Below are 13,412 nucleotides of genomic sequence, written 5' to 3' on the forward strand. Positions count from 1 at the left end.
CAAAAGACAAGACGCTTCTGGATAGGGAAAAAAGTGGTCTGATTATGACATCATAATGCAAAAAAGAAAGAAACAAAAGCTTACGGCACCTGAAGTTCCTAGTTGGTCTCCCATAGGGAAAAAAGTGGTCTGATTATGACATCATAATGCAAAAAATAAATAAACAAAAGCTTACGGCACCTGAGGTTCCTAGTTGGTCTCTCATACAAGTACTAACGAGGCCCAAGTTTGGATGGCTTCCGAGATCTGATGAGATCAGGCATTTTCAGACTGGTATGGCCGTAAGTGAAATTAAGAGAATGCGATCTCGTTAATGTTGGTAGAATATCAAACTCTGGTTGTGACAAAAGACAAGATGCTTCTGGATAGGGAAAAAAGTGGTCTGATTATGACATCATAATGCAAAAAAGAAATAAACAAAAGCTTACGGCACCTGAGGTTCCTACTTGGTCTCCCATACAAGTACTAACCAGGCCCAAGTCTGGATGGCTTCCGAGATCTGACGAGATCAGGCATTTTCAGACTGGTATGGCCGTAAGTGAAATTAAGAGAATGCGATCTCGCTAATGTTGGTAGAATATCAAACTCTGGTTGCGACAAAAGACAAGACGCTTCTGGATAGGGAAAAAAGTGGTCTGATTATGACATCATAATGCAAAAAATAAATAAACAAAAGCTTACGGCACCTGAGGTTCCTAGTTGGTCTCCCATAGGGAAAAAAGTGGTCTGATTATGACATCATAATGCAAAAAAGAAATAAACAAAAGCTTACGGCACCTGAGGTTCCTAGTTGGTCTCCCATACAAGTACTAACCAGGCCCAAGTCTTGATGGCTTCCAAGATCTGACGAGATCAGGCATTTTCAGACTGGTATGGCCGTAAGTGAAATTAAGAGAATGCGATCTCGTTAATGTTGGTAGAATATCAAACTCTGGTTGCGACAAAAGACAAGATGCTTCTGGATAGGGAAAAAAGTGGTCTGATTATGACATCATAATGCAAAAAAGAAATAAACAAAAGCTTACGGCACCTGAGGTTCCTAGTTGGTCTCCCATACAAGTACTAACCAGAACCGAGTCTAGATGGCTTCCGAGATCTGACGAGATCAGGCATTTTCAGACTGGTATGGCCGTAAGGGAAATTAAGAGAATGCGATCTCACTAATGTTGGTAGAATATCAAACTCTGGTTGCGACAAAAGACAAGACACTTATGGATCGGGAAAAAAGTGGTTTGATTATGACATCATAATGCAAAAAAGAAATAAACAAAAGCTTACGGCACCTGAGGTTCCTAGTTGGTCTCCCATAGGGAAAAAAGTGGTCTGATTATGACATCATAATGCAAAAAAGAAATAAACAAAAGCTTATGGCACCTGAGGTTCCTAGTTGGTCTCCCATACAAGTACTAACCAGGCCCGAGTCTGGATGGCTTCCGAGATCTGACATTTTCAGACTGGTATGGCCACAAGTGAAATTAAGAGAATGCGATCTCGCTAATGTTGGTAGAATATCAAACTCTGGTTGCGATAAAAGACAAGACGCTTCTGGATAGGGAAAAAAGTGGTCTGATTATGACATCATAATGCAAAAAAGAAATAAACAAAAGCTTACGGCACCTGAGGTTCCTAGTTGGTCTCCCATACAAGTACTAACCAGGCCCGAGTCTGGATGGCTTCCGAGATCTGGCATTTTCAGACTGGTATGGCCATAAGTGAAATTAAGAGAATGCGATCTCGCTAATGTTGGTAGAATATCAAACTCTGGTTGCGACAAAAGACAAGACGCTTCTGGATAGGGAAAAAAGTGGTCTGATTATGACATCATAATGCAAAAAAGAAATAAACAAAAGCTTACGGCACCTGAGGTTCCTAGTAGGTCTCCCATACAAGTACTAACCAGGCCCGACTCCGGATGGCTTCCGAGATATGACGAGATAAGGCATTTTCAGACTGGTATGGCCATAAGTGAAATTAAGAGAATGCGATCTCGCTAATGTTGGTAGAATATCAAACTCTGGTTGCGACAAAAGACAAGACGCTTCTGGATAGGGAAAAAAGTGGTCTGATTATGACATCATAATGCAAAAAAGAAATAAACAAAAGCTTACGGCACCTGAGGTTCCTAGTTGGTCTCCCATAGGGAAAAAAGTGGTCTGATTATGACATCATAATGCAAAAAAGAAATAAACAAATGCTTACGGCACCTGCGGTTCCTAGTTGGTCTCCCATACAAGTACTAACCAGGCCCAAGTCTGGATGGCTTCCGAGATCTGACGAGATCAGGCATTTTCAGACTGGTATGGCCGTAAGTGAAATTAAGCGAATGCGATCTCGTTAATGTTGGTAGAATATCAAACTCTGGTTGCGACAAAAGACAAGATGCTTCTGGAAAGGGAAAAAAGTGGTCTGATTATGACATCATAATGCAAAAAAGAAATAAACAAAAGCTTACGGCACCTGAGGTTCCTAGTTGGTCTCCCATACAAGTACTAACCAGGACCGAGTCTGGATGGCTTCCGAGATCTGACGAGATCAGGCATTTTCAGACTGGTATGGCCGTAAGGGAAATTAAGAGAATGCAATCTCGCTAATGTTGGTAGAATATTAAACTCTGGTTGCGACAAAAGACAAGACGCTTCTGGATAGGGAAAAAAGTGGTCTGATTATGACATCATAATGCAAAAAAGAAATAAACAAAAGCTTACGGCACCTGAGGTTCCTAGTTGGTCTCCCATAGGGAAATAAGTGGTCTGATTATGACATCATAATGCAAAAAAGAAATAAACAAAAGCTTACGGCACCTGAGGTTCCTAGTTGGTCTCCCATAGGGAAAAAAGTGGTCTGATTATGACATTATAATGCAAAAAAGAAATAAACAAAAGCTTACGGCACCTGAGGTTCCTAGTTGGTCTCCCATAGGGAAAAAAGTGGTCTGATTATGACATTATCATGCAAAAAAGAAATAAACAAAAGCTTACGGCACCTGAGGTTCCTAGTTGGTCTCCCATACAAGTACTAATCAGGCCCAAGTCTGGATGGCTTCTGAGATCTGACGAGATCAGGCATTTTCAGACTGGTATGGCCGTAAGTGAAATTAAGGGAATGCGATCTCGCTAATGTTGGTAGAATATCAAACTCTGGTTGCGACAAAAGACAAGATGCTTCTGGATAGGGAAAAAAAGTGGTCTGATTATGACATCATAATGCAAAAAAGAAATAAACAAAAGCTTACGGCACCTGAGGTTCCTAGTTGGTCTCCCATACAAGTACTAACCAGGTCCGAGTCTGGATGGCTTCCAAGATCTGACGAGATCAGGCATTTTCAGACTGGTTTGGCCGTAAGTGAAATTAAGAGAATGCGATCTCGCTAATGTTGGTAGAATATCAAACTCTGGTTGCGACAAAAGACAAGACGCTTCTGGATAGGGAAAAAAGTGGTCTGATTATGACATCATAATGCAAAAAAGAAATAAACAAAAGCTTACGGCACCTGAGGTTCCTAGTTGGTCTCCCATACAAGTACTAACCAGGCCCGAGTCTCGATAGCTTCCGAGATCTGACGAGATCAGGCATTTTCAGACTGGTATGGCCGTAAGGGAAATTAAGAGAATGCGATCTCGCTAATGTTGGTAGAATATCAAACTCTGGTTGCGACAAAAGACAAGACGCTTCTGGATAGGGAAAAAAGTGGTCTGATTATGACATCATAATGCAAAAAAGAAATAAACAAAAGCTTACGGCACCTGAGGTTCCTAGTTGGTCTCCCATAGGGAAAAAAGTGGTCTGATTATGACATCATAATGCAAAAAAGAAATAAACAAAAGCTTACGGCACCTGAGGTTCCTAGTTGGTCTCCCATACAAGTACTAACCAGGACCGAGTCTGGATGGCTTCCGAGATCTGACGAGATCATGCATTTTCAGACTGGTATGGCCGTAAGTGAAATTAAGAGAATGCGATCTCGCTAATGTTGGTAGAATATCAAACTCTGGTTGCGACAAAAGACAAGACGCTTCTGGATAGGGAAAAAAGTGGTCTGATTATGACATCATAATGCAAAAAAGAAAGAAACAAAAGCTTACGGCACCTGAAGTTCCTAGTTGGTCTCCCATAGGGAAAAAAGTGGTCTGATTATGACATCATAATGCAAAAAATAAATAAACAAAAGCTTACGGCACCTGAGGTTCCTAGTTGGTCTCCCATACAAGTACTAACGAGGCCCAAGTTTGGATGGCTTCCGAGATCTGGCATTTTCAGACTGGTATGGCCGTAAGTGAAATTAAGAGAATGCGATCTCGTTAATGTTGGTAGAATATCAAACTCTGGTTGTGACAAAAGACAAGATGCTTCTGGATAGGGAAAAAAGTGGTCTGATTATGACATCATAATGCAAAAAAGAAATAAACAAAAGTTTACGGCACCTGAGGTTCCTACTTGGTCTCCCATACAAGTACTAACCAGGCCCAAGTCTGGATGGCTTCCGAGATCTGACGAGATCAGGCATTTTCAGACTGGTATGGCCGTAAGTGAAATTAAGAGAATGCGATCTCGCTAATGTTGGTAGAATATCAAACTCTGGTTGCGACAAAAGACAAGACGCTTCTGGATAGGGAAAAAAGTGGTCTGATTATGACATCATAATGCAAAAAATAAATAAACAAAAGCTTACGGCACCTGAGGTTCCTAGTTGGTCTCCCATAGGGAAAAAAAGTGGTCTGATTATGACATCATAATGCAAAAAAGAAATAAACAAAAGCTTACAGCACCTGAGGTTCCTAGTTGGTCTCCCATACAAGTACTAACTAGGCCCAGGTCTGGATGGCTTCCGAGATCTGACGAGATCAGGCATTTTCAGACTGGTATGGCCGTAAGAGAAATTAAGAGAATGCGATCTCGCTAATGTTGGTAGAATATCAAACTCTGGTTGCGACAAAAGACAAGACGCTTCTGGATAGGGAAAAAAGTGGTCTGATTATGACATCATAATGCAAAAAAGAAATAAACAAAAGCTTACGGCACCTGAGGTTCCTAGTTGGTCTCCCATACAAGTACTAACCAGGCCCGAGTCTGGATGGCTTCTGAGATCTGACGAGATCAGGCATTTTCAGACTGGTATAGCCGTAAGTAAAATTAAGCGAATGCGATCTCGCTAATGTTGGTAGAATATCAAACTCTGGTTGCGACAAAAGACAAGACGCTTCTGGATAGGGAAAAAAGTGGTCTGATTATGACATCATAATGCAAAAAAGAAATAAACAAAAGCTTACGGCACCTGAGGTTCCTAGTTGGTCTCCCATACAAGTACTAACCAGGCCTGAGTCTGGATGGCTTCCGAGATCTGACGAGATCAGGCATTTTCAGACTGGTATGGCCGTAAGTGAAACTAAGAGAATGCGATCTCGCTAATGTTGGTAGAATATCAAACTCTGGTTGCGACAAAAGACAAGACGCTTCTGGATAGGGAAAAAAGTGGTCTGATTATGACATCATAATGCAAAAAAGAAATAAACAAAAGCTTACGGCACCTGAGGTTCCTAGTTGGTCTCCCATACAAGTACTAACCAGGCCCGAGTCTGGATGGCTTCCGAGATCTGATGAGATCAGGCATTTTCAGACTGGTATGGCCGTAAGTGAAATTAAGAGAATGCGATCTCGCTAATGTTGGTAGAATATCAAACTCTGGTTGCGACAAAAGACAAGACGCTTCTGGATAGGGAAAAAAGTGGTCTGATTATGACATCATAATGCAAAAAAGAAATAAACAAAAGCTTACGGCATCTGAGGTTCCTAGTTGGTCTCCCATAGGGAAAAAAAGTGGTCTGATTATGACATCATAATGCAAAAAAGAAATAAACAAAAGCTTACAGCACCTGAGGTTCCTAGTTGGTCTCCCATACAAGTACTAACCAGACCCGAGTCTGGATGGCTTCCGAGATCTGACGAGATCAGGCATTTTCAGACTGGTATGGCCGTAAGGGAAATTAAGAGAATGCGATCTCGCTAATGTTGGTAGAATATCAAACTCTGGTTGCGACAAAAGACAAGACGCTTCTGGATAGGGAAAAAAGTGGTCTGATTATGACATCATAATGCAAAAAAGAAATAAACAAAAGCTTACGGCACCTGAGGCTCCTAGTTGGTCTCCCATACAAGTACTAACCAGGCCCGAGTATGGATGGCTTCCGAGATCAGGCATTTTCAGACTGGTATGGCCGTAAGTGAAATTAAGAGAATGCGATCTCGCTAATGTTGGTAGAATATCAAACTCTGGTTGCGACAAAAGACAAGACGCTTCTGGATAGGGAAAAAAGTGGTCTGATTATGACATCATAATGCAAAAAAGAAATAAACAAAAGCTTACAGCACCTGAGGTTCCTAGTTGGTCTCCCATACAAGTACTAACCAGGACCGAGTCTGGATGGCTTCCGAGATCTGACGAGATCAGGCATTTTCAGACTGGTATGGCCGTAAGTGAAATTAAGGGAATGCGATCTCGCTAATGTTGGTAGAATATCAAACTCTGGTTGCGACAAAAGACAAGATGCTTCTGGATAGGGAAAAAAGTGGTCTGATTATGACATCATAATGCAAAAAAGAAATAAACAAAAGCTTACGGCACCTGAGGTTCCTAGTTGGTCTCCCATACAAGTACTAACCAGGCCCGAGTCTGGATGGCTTCCGAGATCTGACAAGATCAGGCATTTTCAGACTGGTATAGCCGTAAGTGAAATTAAGAGAATGCGATCTCGCTAATGTTGGTAGAATATAAAACTCTGGTTGCGACAAAAGACAAGACACTTCTGGATAGGGAAAAAAGTGGTCTGATTATGACATCATAATGCAAAAAAGAAATAAACAAAAGCTTACGGCACCTGAGGTTCCTAGTTGACTCCCATACAAGTACTAACCAGGCCCGAGTCTGGATGGCTTCCGAGATCTGACGAGATCAGGCATTTTCAGACTGGTATGGCCGTAAGTGAAATTAAGGGAATGCGATCTCGCTAATGTTGGTAGAATATCAAACTCTGGTTGCGACAAAAGACAAGACGCTTCTGGATAGGGAAAAAAGTGGTCTGATTATGACATCATAATGCAAAAAAGAAATAAACAAAATCTTACGGCACCTGAGGTTCCTAGTTGGTCTCCCATACAAGTACTAACCAGGACCGAGTCTGGATGGCTTCCGAGATCTGACGAGATCAGGCATTTTCAGACTGGTTTGGCCGTAAGGGAAATTAAGAGAATGCGATCTCGCTAATGTTGGTAGAATATCAAACTCTGGTTGCGACAAAAGACAAGACGCTTCTGGATAGGGAAAAAAGTGGTCTGATTATGACATCATAATGCAAAAAAGAAATAAACAAAAGCTTACGGCACCTGAGGTTCCTAGTTGGTCTCCCATACAAGTACTAACCAGGACCAAGTCTGGATGGCTTCCGAGATCTGACGAGATCATGCATTTTCAGACTGGTATGGCCGTAAGTGAAATTAAGAGAATGCGATCTCGCTAATGTTGGTAGAATATCAAACTCTGGTTGCGACAAAAGACAAGACGCTTCTGGATAGGGAAAAAAGTGGTCTGATTATGACATCATAATGCAAAAAAGAAAGAAACAAAAGCTTACGGCACCTGAAGTTCCTAGTTGGTCTCCCATAGGGAAAAAAGTGGTCTGATTATGACATCATAATGCAAAAAATAAATAAACAAAAGCTTACGGCACCTGAGGTTCCTAGTTGGTCTCCCATACAAGTACTAACGAGGCCCAAGTTTGGATGGCTTCCGAGATCTGATGAGATCAGGCATTTTCAGACTGGTATGGCCGTAAGTGAAATTAAGAGAATGCGATCTCGTTAATGTTGGTAGAATATCAAACTCTGGTTGTGACAAAAGACAAGATGCTTCTGGATAGGGAAAAAAGTGGTCTGATTATGACATCATAATGCAAAAAAGAAATAAACAAAAGCTTACGGCACCTAAAGTTCCTACTTGGTCTCCCATACAAGTACTAACCAGGCCCAAGTCTGGATGGCTTCCGAGATCTGACGAGATCAGGCATTTTCAGACTGGTATGGCCGTAAGTGAAATTAAGAGAATGCGATCTCGCTAATGTTGGTAGAATATCAAACTCTGGTTGCGACAAAAGACAAGACGCTTCTGGATAGGGAAAAAAGTGGTCTGATTATGACATCATAATGCAAAAAAGAAATAAACAAAAGCTTACGGCACCTGAGGTTCCTAGTTGGTCTCCCATAGGGAAAAAAAGTGGTCTGATTATGACATCATAATGCAAAAAAGAAATAAACAAAAGCTTACAGCACCTGAGGTTCCTAGTTGGTCTCCCATACAAGTACTAACCAGGCCCGAGTTTGATTGGCTTCCGAGATCTGATGAGATCAGGCATTTTCAGACTGGTATGGCCGTAAGTGAAATTAAGAGAATGCGATATCGCTAATGTTGGTAGAATATCAAACGCTGGTTGCGACAAAAGACAAGACGCTTCTGGATAGGGAAAAAAGTGGTCTGATTATGACATCATAATGCAAAAAAGAAATAAACAAAATCTTACGGCACCTGAGGTTCCTAGTTGGTCTCCCATACAAGTACTAACCAGGCCCGAGTCTGGATGGCTTCCGAGATCTGACGAGATCAGGCATTTTCAGACTGGTATGGCCGTAATGGAAATTAAGGGAATGCGATCTCGCTAATGTTGGTAGAATATCAAACTCTGGTTGCGACAAAAGACAAGACGCTTCTGGATAGGGAAAAAAGTGGTCTGATTATGACATCATAATGCAAAAAAGAAATAAACAAAAGCTTACGGCACCTGAGGTTCCTAGTTGGTCTCCCATACAAGTACTAACGAGGCCCAAGTTTGGATGGCTTCCGAGATCTGATGAGATCAGGCATTTTCAGACTGGTATGGCCGTAAGTGAAATTAAGAGAATGCGATCTCGTTAATGTTGGTAGAATATCAACTCTGGTTGTGACAAAAGACAAGATGCTTCTGGATAGGGAAAAAAGTGGTCTGATTATGACATCATAATGCAAAAAAGAAATAAACAAAAGCTTACGGCACCTGAGGTTCCTACTTGGTCTCCCATACAAGTACTAACCAGGCCCAAGTCTGGATGGCTTCCGAGATCTGGCATTTTCAGACTGGTATGGCCGTAAGTGAAATTAAGAGAATGCGATCTCGCTAATGTTGGTAGAATATCAAACTCTGGTTGCGACAAAAGACAAGACGCTTCTGGATAGGGAAAAAAGTGGTCTGATTATGACATCATAATGCAAAAAAGAAATAAACAAAAGCTTACGGCACCTGAGGTTCCTAGTTGGCCGCCCATACAAGTACTAACCAGGCCCGAGTATGGATGGCTTCCGAGATCAGGCATTTTCAGACTGGTATGGCCGTAAGTGAAATTAAGAGAATGCGATCTCGCTAATGTTGGTAGAATATCAAACTCTGGTTGCGACAAAAGACAAGACGCTTCTGGATAGGGAAAAAAGTGGTCTGATTATGACATCATAATGCAAAAAAGAAATAAACAAAAGCTTACGGCACCAGAGGTTCCTAGTTGGTCTCCCATACAAGTACTAACCAGGACCGAGTCTGGATGGCTTCCGAGATCTGACGAGATCAGGCATTTTCAGACTGGTATGGCCGTAAGTGAAATTAAGGGAATGCGATCTCGCTAATGTTGGTAGAATATCAAACTCTGGTTGCGACAAAAGACAAGATGCTTCTGGATAGGGAAAAAAGTGGTCTGATTATGACATCATAATGCAAAAAAGAAATAAACAAAAGCTTACGGCACCTGAGGTTCCTAGTTGGTCTCCCATACAAGTACTAACCAGGCCCGAGTTTGATTGGCTTCCGAGATCTGATGAGATCAGGCATTTTCAGACTGGTATGGCCGTAAGTGAAATTAAGAGAATGCGATATCGCTAATGTTGGTAGAATATCAAACTCTGGTTGCGACAAAAGACAAGACGCTTCTGGATAGGGAAAAAAGTGGTCTGATTATGACATCATAATGCAAAAAATAAATAAACAAAATCTTACGGCACCTGAGGTTCCTAGTTGGTCTCCCATACAAGTACTAACCAGGCCCGAGTCTGGATGGCTTCCGAGATCTGACGAGATCAGGCATTTTCAGACTGGTATGGCTGTAATGGAAATTAAGGGAATGCGATCTCGCTAATGTTGGTAGAATATCAAACTCTGGTTGCGACAAAAGACAAGACGCTTCTGGATAGGGAAAAAAGTGGTCTGATTATGACATCATAATGCAAAAAAGAAATAAACAAAAGCTTACGGCACCTGAGGTTCCTAGTTGGTCTCCCATACAAGTACTAACGAGGCCCAAGTTTGGATGGCTTCCGAGATCTGATGAGATCAGGCATTTTCAGACTGGTATGGCCGTAAGTGAAATTAAGAGAATGCGATCTCGTTAATGTTGGTAGAATATCAACTCTGGTTGTGACAAAAGACAAGATGCTTCTGGATAGGGAAAAAAGTGGTCTGATTATGACATCATAATGCAAAAAAGAAATAAACAAAAGCTTACGGCACCTGAGGTTCCTAGTTGGTCTCCCATACAAGTACTAACCAGGCCCGAGTCTGGATGGCTTCAGAGATCTGACGAGATCAGGCACTTTCAGACTGGTATGGCCGTAAGTGAAATTAAGAGAATGCAATCTCGCTAATGTTGGTAGAATATCAAACTCTGGTTGCGACAAAAGACAAGACGCTTCTGGATAGGGAAAAAAGTGGTCTGATTATGACATCATAATGCAAAAAAGAAATAAACAAAAGCTTACGGCACCTGAGGTTCCTAGTTGGTCTCCCATACAAGTACTAACCAGGCCCGAGTCTGGATGGCTTCCGAGATCTGACGAGATCAGGCATTTTCAGACTGGTATGGCCGTAAGTGAAATTAAGAGAATGCGATCTCGCTAATGTTGGTAGAATATAAAACTCTGGTTGCGACAAAAGACAAGACGCTTCTGGATTGGGAAAAAAGTGGTCTGATTATGACATCATAATGCAAAAAAGAAATAAACAAAAGCTTACGGCAGCTGAGGTTCCTAGTTGGTCTCCCATAGGGAAAAAAGTGGTCTGATTATGACATAATAATGTAAAAAAGAAATAAACAAAAGCTTACGGCACCTGAGGTTCCTAGTTGGTCTCCCATACAAGTACTAACCAGGCCCGAGTCTGAATGGCTTCCGAGATCTGATGAGATCAGGCATTTTCAGACTGGTATGGCCGTAAGTGAAATTAAAAGAATGCGATCTCGCTAATGTTGGTAGAATATCAAGCTCTGGTTGCGACAAAAGACAAGACGCTTCTGGATAGGGAAAAAAGTGGTCTGATTATGACATCATAATGCAAAAAAGAAATAAACAAAAGCTTACGGCACCTGAGGTTCCTAGTTGGTCTCCCATACAAGTACTAACCAGGCCCGAGTCTGAATGGCTTCTGAGATCTGACATTTTCAGACTGGCATGGCCGTAAGTGAAATTAAGAGAATGCAATCTCGCTAATGTTGGTAGAATATCAAACTCTGGTTGCGACAAAAGACAAGACGCTTCTGGATTGGGAAAAAAGTGGTCTGATTATGACATCATAATGCAAAAAAGAAATAAACAAAAGCTTACGGCACCTGAGGTTCCTAGTTGGTCTCCCATAGGGAAAAAAGTGGTCTGATTATGACATAATAATGCAAAAAAGAAATAAACAAAAGCTTACGGCACCTGAGGTTCCTAGTTGGTCTCCCATACAAGTACTAACCAGGCCCGAGTCTGGATGGCTTCCGAGATCTGACGAGATCAGGCATTTTCAGATTGGTATGGCCGTATGTGAAATTAAGAGAATGCGATCTCGCTAATGTTGGTAGAATATCAAACTCTGGTTGCGACAAAAGACAAGACGCTTCTGGATAGTAAAAAAAGTGGTCTGATTATGACATCATAATGCAAAAAAGAAATAAACAAAAGCTTACGGCACCTGAGGTTCTTAGTTGGTCTCCCATACAAGTACTAACCAGGCCCGAGTCTGGATGGCTTCCGAGATCTGACGAGATCAGGCATTTTCAGACTGGTATGGCCGTAAGTGAAATTAAGAGAATGCGATCTCGCTAATGTTGGTAGAATATCAAACTCTGGTTGCGACAAAAGACAAGACGCTTCTGGATAGGGAAAAAAGTGGTCTGATTATGACATCATAATGCAAAAAAGAAATAAACAAAAGCTTACGGCACCTGAGGTTCCTAGTTGGTCTCCCATACAAGTACTAACCAGGCCTGAGTCTGGATGGCTTCCAAGATCTGACATTTTCAGACTGGTATGGCCGTAAGTGAAATTAAGAGAATGCGATCTCGCTAATGTTGGTAGAATATCAAACTCTGGTTGCGACAAAAGACAAGATGCTTCTGGATAGGGAAAAAAGTGGTCTGATTATGACATCATAATGCAAAAAAGAAATAAACAAAAGCTTACGGCACCTGAGGTTCCTAGTTGGTCTCCCATACAAGTACTAACAAGGCCCAAGTCTGGATGGCTGACGAGATCAGGCATTTTCAGACTGGTATGGCCGTAAGTGAAATTAAGAGAATGCGATCTCGCTAATGTTGGTAGAATATCAAACTCTGGTTGCGACAAAAGACAAGACGCTTCTGGATAGGGAAAAAGTGGTCTGATTATGACATCATAATGCAAAAAAGAAATAAACAAAAGCTTACGGCACCTGAGGTTCCTAGTTGGTCTCCCATACAAGTACTAACCAGACCAGAGTCTGGATGGTTTCCGAGATCTGACGAGAACAGGCATTTTCAGACTGGTATGGCCGTAAGTGAAATTAAGATAATGCGATCTCGCTAATGTTGGTAGAATATCAAACTCTGGTTGCGACAAAAGACAAGACGCTTCTGGATAGGGAAAAAAGTGGTCTGATTATGACATAATAATGCAAAAAAGAAATAAACAAAAGCTTACAGCACCTGAGGTTCCTAGTTGGTCTCCCATACAAGTACTAACCAGGCCTGAGTCTGGATGGCTTCCAAGATCTGACGAGATCAGGCATTTTCAGACTGGTATGGCCGTAAGTGAAATTAAGAGAATGCGATCTCGCTAATGTTGGTAGAATATCAAACTCTGGTTGCGACAAAAGACAAGATGCTTCTGGATAGGGAAAAAAGTGGTCTGATTATGACATCATAATGCAAAAAAGAAATAAACAAAAGCTTACGGTACCTGAGGTTCCTAGTTGGTCTCCCATACAAGTACTAACCAGGCCCGAGTCTGGATGGCTGACGAGATCAGGCATTTTCAGACTGGTATGGCCGTAAGTGAAATTAAGAGAATGCGATCTCGCTAATGTTGGTAGAATATCAAACTCTGGTTGCGACAA

At 41.6% G+C, this 13,412-nt stretch overlaps 37 pseudogenes; all 37 read right to left on the bottom strand.

Moving 5' to 3' along the window:
* Nucleotides 1–168: 168 nt before the first annotated feature.
* LOC134588930 (5S ribosomal RNA) lies at nt 169–287 on the bottom strand (annotated as a pseudogene).
* Nucleotides 288–421: 134 nt separating this feature from the next.
* LOC134589479 (5S ribosomal RNA) lies at nt 422–540 on the bottom strand (annotated as a pseudogene).
* Nucleotides 541–765: 225 nt separating this feature from the next.
* Nucleotides 766–884, bottom strand: LOC134597879 (5S ribosomal RNA; annotated as a pseudogene).
* A 134-nt stretch (nt 885–1,018) lies between these two features.
* LOC134588597 (5S ribosomal RNA) lies at nt 1,019–1,137 on the bottom strand (annotated as a pseudogene).
* A 1,055-nt stretch (nt 1,138–2,192) lies between these two features.
* On the bottom strand, nt 2,193–2,311 carry LOC134594842 (5S ribosomal RNA; annotated as a pseudogene).
* A 134-nt stretch (nt 2,312–2,445) lies between these two features.
* Nucleotides 2,446–2,564, bottom strand: LOC134596993 (5S ribosomal RNA; annotated as a pseudogene).
* Nucleotides 2,565–2,971: 407 nt separating this feature from the next.
* Nucleotides 2,972–3,090, bottom strand: LOC134591513 (5S ribosomal RNA; annotated as a pseudogene).
* A 135-nt stretch (nt 3,091–3,225) lies between these two features.
* LOC134587812 (5S ribosomal RNA) lies at nt 3,226–3,344 on the bottom strand (annotated as a pseudogene).
* Nucleotides 3,345–3,478: 134 nt separating this feature from the next.
* LOC134596317 (5S ribosomal RNA) lies at nt 3,479–3,597 on the bottom strand (annotated as a pseudogene).
* Nucleotides 3,598–3,822: 225 nt separating this feature from the next.
* Nucleotides 3,823–3,941, bottom strand: LOC134587720 (5S ribosomal RNA; annotated as a pseudogene).
* Nucleotides 3,942–4,409: 468 nt separating this feature from the next.
* On the bottom strand, nt 4,410–4,528 carry LOC134595573 (5S ribosomal RNA; annotated as a pseudogene).
* A 226-nt stretch (nt 4,529–4,754) lies between these two features.
* Nucleotides 4,755–4,873, bottom strand: LOC134596480 (5S ribosomal RNA; annotated as a pseudogene).
* A 134-nt stretch (nt 4,874–5,007) lies between these two features.
* Nucleotides 5,008–5,126, bottom strand: LOC134589508 (5S ribosomal RNA; annotated as a pseudogene).
* A 134-nt stretch (nt 5,127–5,260) lies between these two features.
* Nucleotides 5,261–5,379, bottom strand: LOC134596671 (5S ribosomal RNA; annotated as a pseudogene).
* A 134-nt stretch (nt 5,380–5,513) lies between these two features.
* On the bottom strand, nt 5,514–5,632 carry LOC134596637 (5S ribosomal RNA; annotated as a pseudogene).
* A 226-nt stretch (nt 5,633–5,858) lies between these two features.
* On the bottom strand, nt 5,859–5,977 carry LOC134597086 (5S ribosomal RNA; annotated as a pseudogene).
* Nucleotides 5,978–6,354: 377 nt separating this feature from the next.
* LOC134596763 (5S ribosomal RNA) lies at nt 6,355–6,473 on the bottom strand (annotated as a pseudogene).
* A 134-nt stretch (nt 6,474–6,607) lies between these two features.
* LOC134597373 (5S ribosomal RNA) lies at nt 6,608–6,726 on the bottom strand (annotated as a pseudogene).
* A 134-nt stretch (nt 6,727–6,860) lies between these two features.
* LOC134588357 (5S ribosomal RNA) lies at nt 6,861–6,978 on the bottom strand (annotated as a pseudogene).
* A 134-nt stretch (nt 6,979–7,112) lies between these two features.
* On the bottom strand, nt 7,113–7,231 carry LOC134598064 (5S ribosomal RNA; annotated as a pseudogene).
* Nucleotides 7,232–7,365: 134 nt separating this feature from the next.
* On the bottom strand, nt 7,366–7,484 carry LOC134598054 (5S ribosomal RNA; annotated as a pseudogene).
* A 225-nt stretch (nt 7,485–7,709) lies between these two features.
* LOC134598387 (5S ribosomal RNA) lies at nt 7,710–7,828 on the bottom strand (annotated as a pseudogene).
* A 134-nt stretch (nt 7,829–7,962) lies between these two features.
* On the bottom strand, nt 7,963–8,081 carry LOC134595205 (5S ribosomal RNA; annotated as a pseudogene).
* Nucleotides 8,082–8,307: 226 nt separating this feature from the next.
* Nucleotides 8,308–8,426, bottom strand: LOC134594402 (5S ribosomal RNA; annotated as a pseudogene).
* Nucleotides 8,427–8,560: 134 nt separating this feature from the next.
* Nucleotides 8,561–8,679, bottom strand: LOC134596169 (5S ribosomal RNA; annotated as a pseudogene).
* Nucleotides 8,680–8,813: 134 nt separating this feature from the next.
* On the bottom strand, nt 8,814–8,932 carry LOC134598388 (5S ribosomal RNA; annotated as a pseudogene).
* Nucleotides 8,933–9,551: 619 nt separating this feature from the next.
* LOC134596354 (5S ribosomal RNA) lies at nt 9,552–9,670 on the bottom strand (annotated as a pseudogene).
* Nucleotides 9,671–9,804: 134 nt separating this feature from the next.
* On the bottom strand, nt 9,805–9,923 carry LOC134589547 (5S ribosomal RNA; annotated as a pseudogene).
* Nucleotides 9,924–10,057: 134 nt separating this feature from the next.
* Nucleotides 10,058–10,176, bottom strand: LOC134587703 (5S ribosomal RNA; annotated as a pseudogene).
* Nucleotides 10,177–10,310: 134 nt separating this feature from the next.
* On the bottom strand, nt 10,311–10,429 carry LOC134598389 (5S ribosomal RNA; annotated as a pseudogene).
* A 133-nt stretch (nt 10,430–10,562) lies between these two features.
* LOC134594297 (5S ribosomal RNA) lies at nt 10,563–10,681 on the bottom strand (annotated as a pseudogene).
* Nucleotides 10,682–10,815: 134 nt separating this feature from the next.
* Nucleotides 10,816–10,934, bottom strand: LOC134593990 (5S ribosomal RNA; annotated as a pseudogene).
* Nucleotides 10,935–11,159: 225 nt separating this feature from the next.
* On the bottom strand, nt 11,160–11,278 carry LOC134595209 (5S ribosomal RNA; annotated as a pseudogene).
* A 468-nt stretch (nt 11,279–11,746) lies between these two features.
* On the bottom strand, nt 11,747–11,865 carry LOC134598439 (5S ribosomal RNA; annotated as a pseudogene).
* Nucleotides 11,866–11,999: 134 nt separating this feature from the next.
* LOC134594450 (5S ribosomal RNA) lies at nt 12,000–12,118 on the bottom strand (annotated as a pseudogene).
* Nucleotides 12,119–12,737: 619 nt separating this feature from the next.
* On the bottom strand, nt 12,738–12,856 carry LOC134588995 (5S ribosomal RNA; annotated as a pseudogene).
* A 134-nt stretch (nt 12,857–12,990) lies between these two features.
* LOC134587863 (5S ribosomal RNA) lies at nt 12,991–13,109 on the bottom strand (annotated as a pseudogene).
* Nucleotides 13,110–13,412: the final 303 nt, after the last annotated feature.

The sequence above is a fragment of the Pelobates fuscus genome, chromosome 2 (assembly GCF_036172605.1).
Source record: "Pelobates fuscus isolate aPelFus1 chromosome 2, aPelFus1.pri, whole genome shotgun sequence".
Classification (NCBI taxonomy): Eukaryota; Metazoa; Chordata; class Amphibia; order Anura; family Pelobatidae; genus Pelobates; species Pelobates fuscus.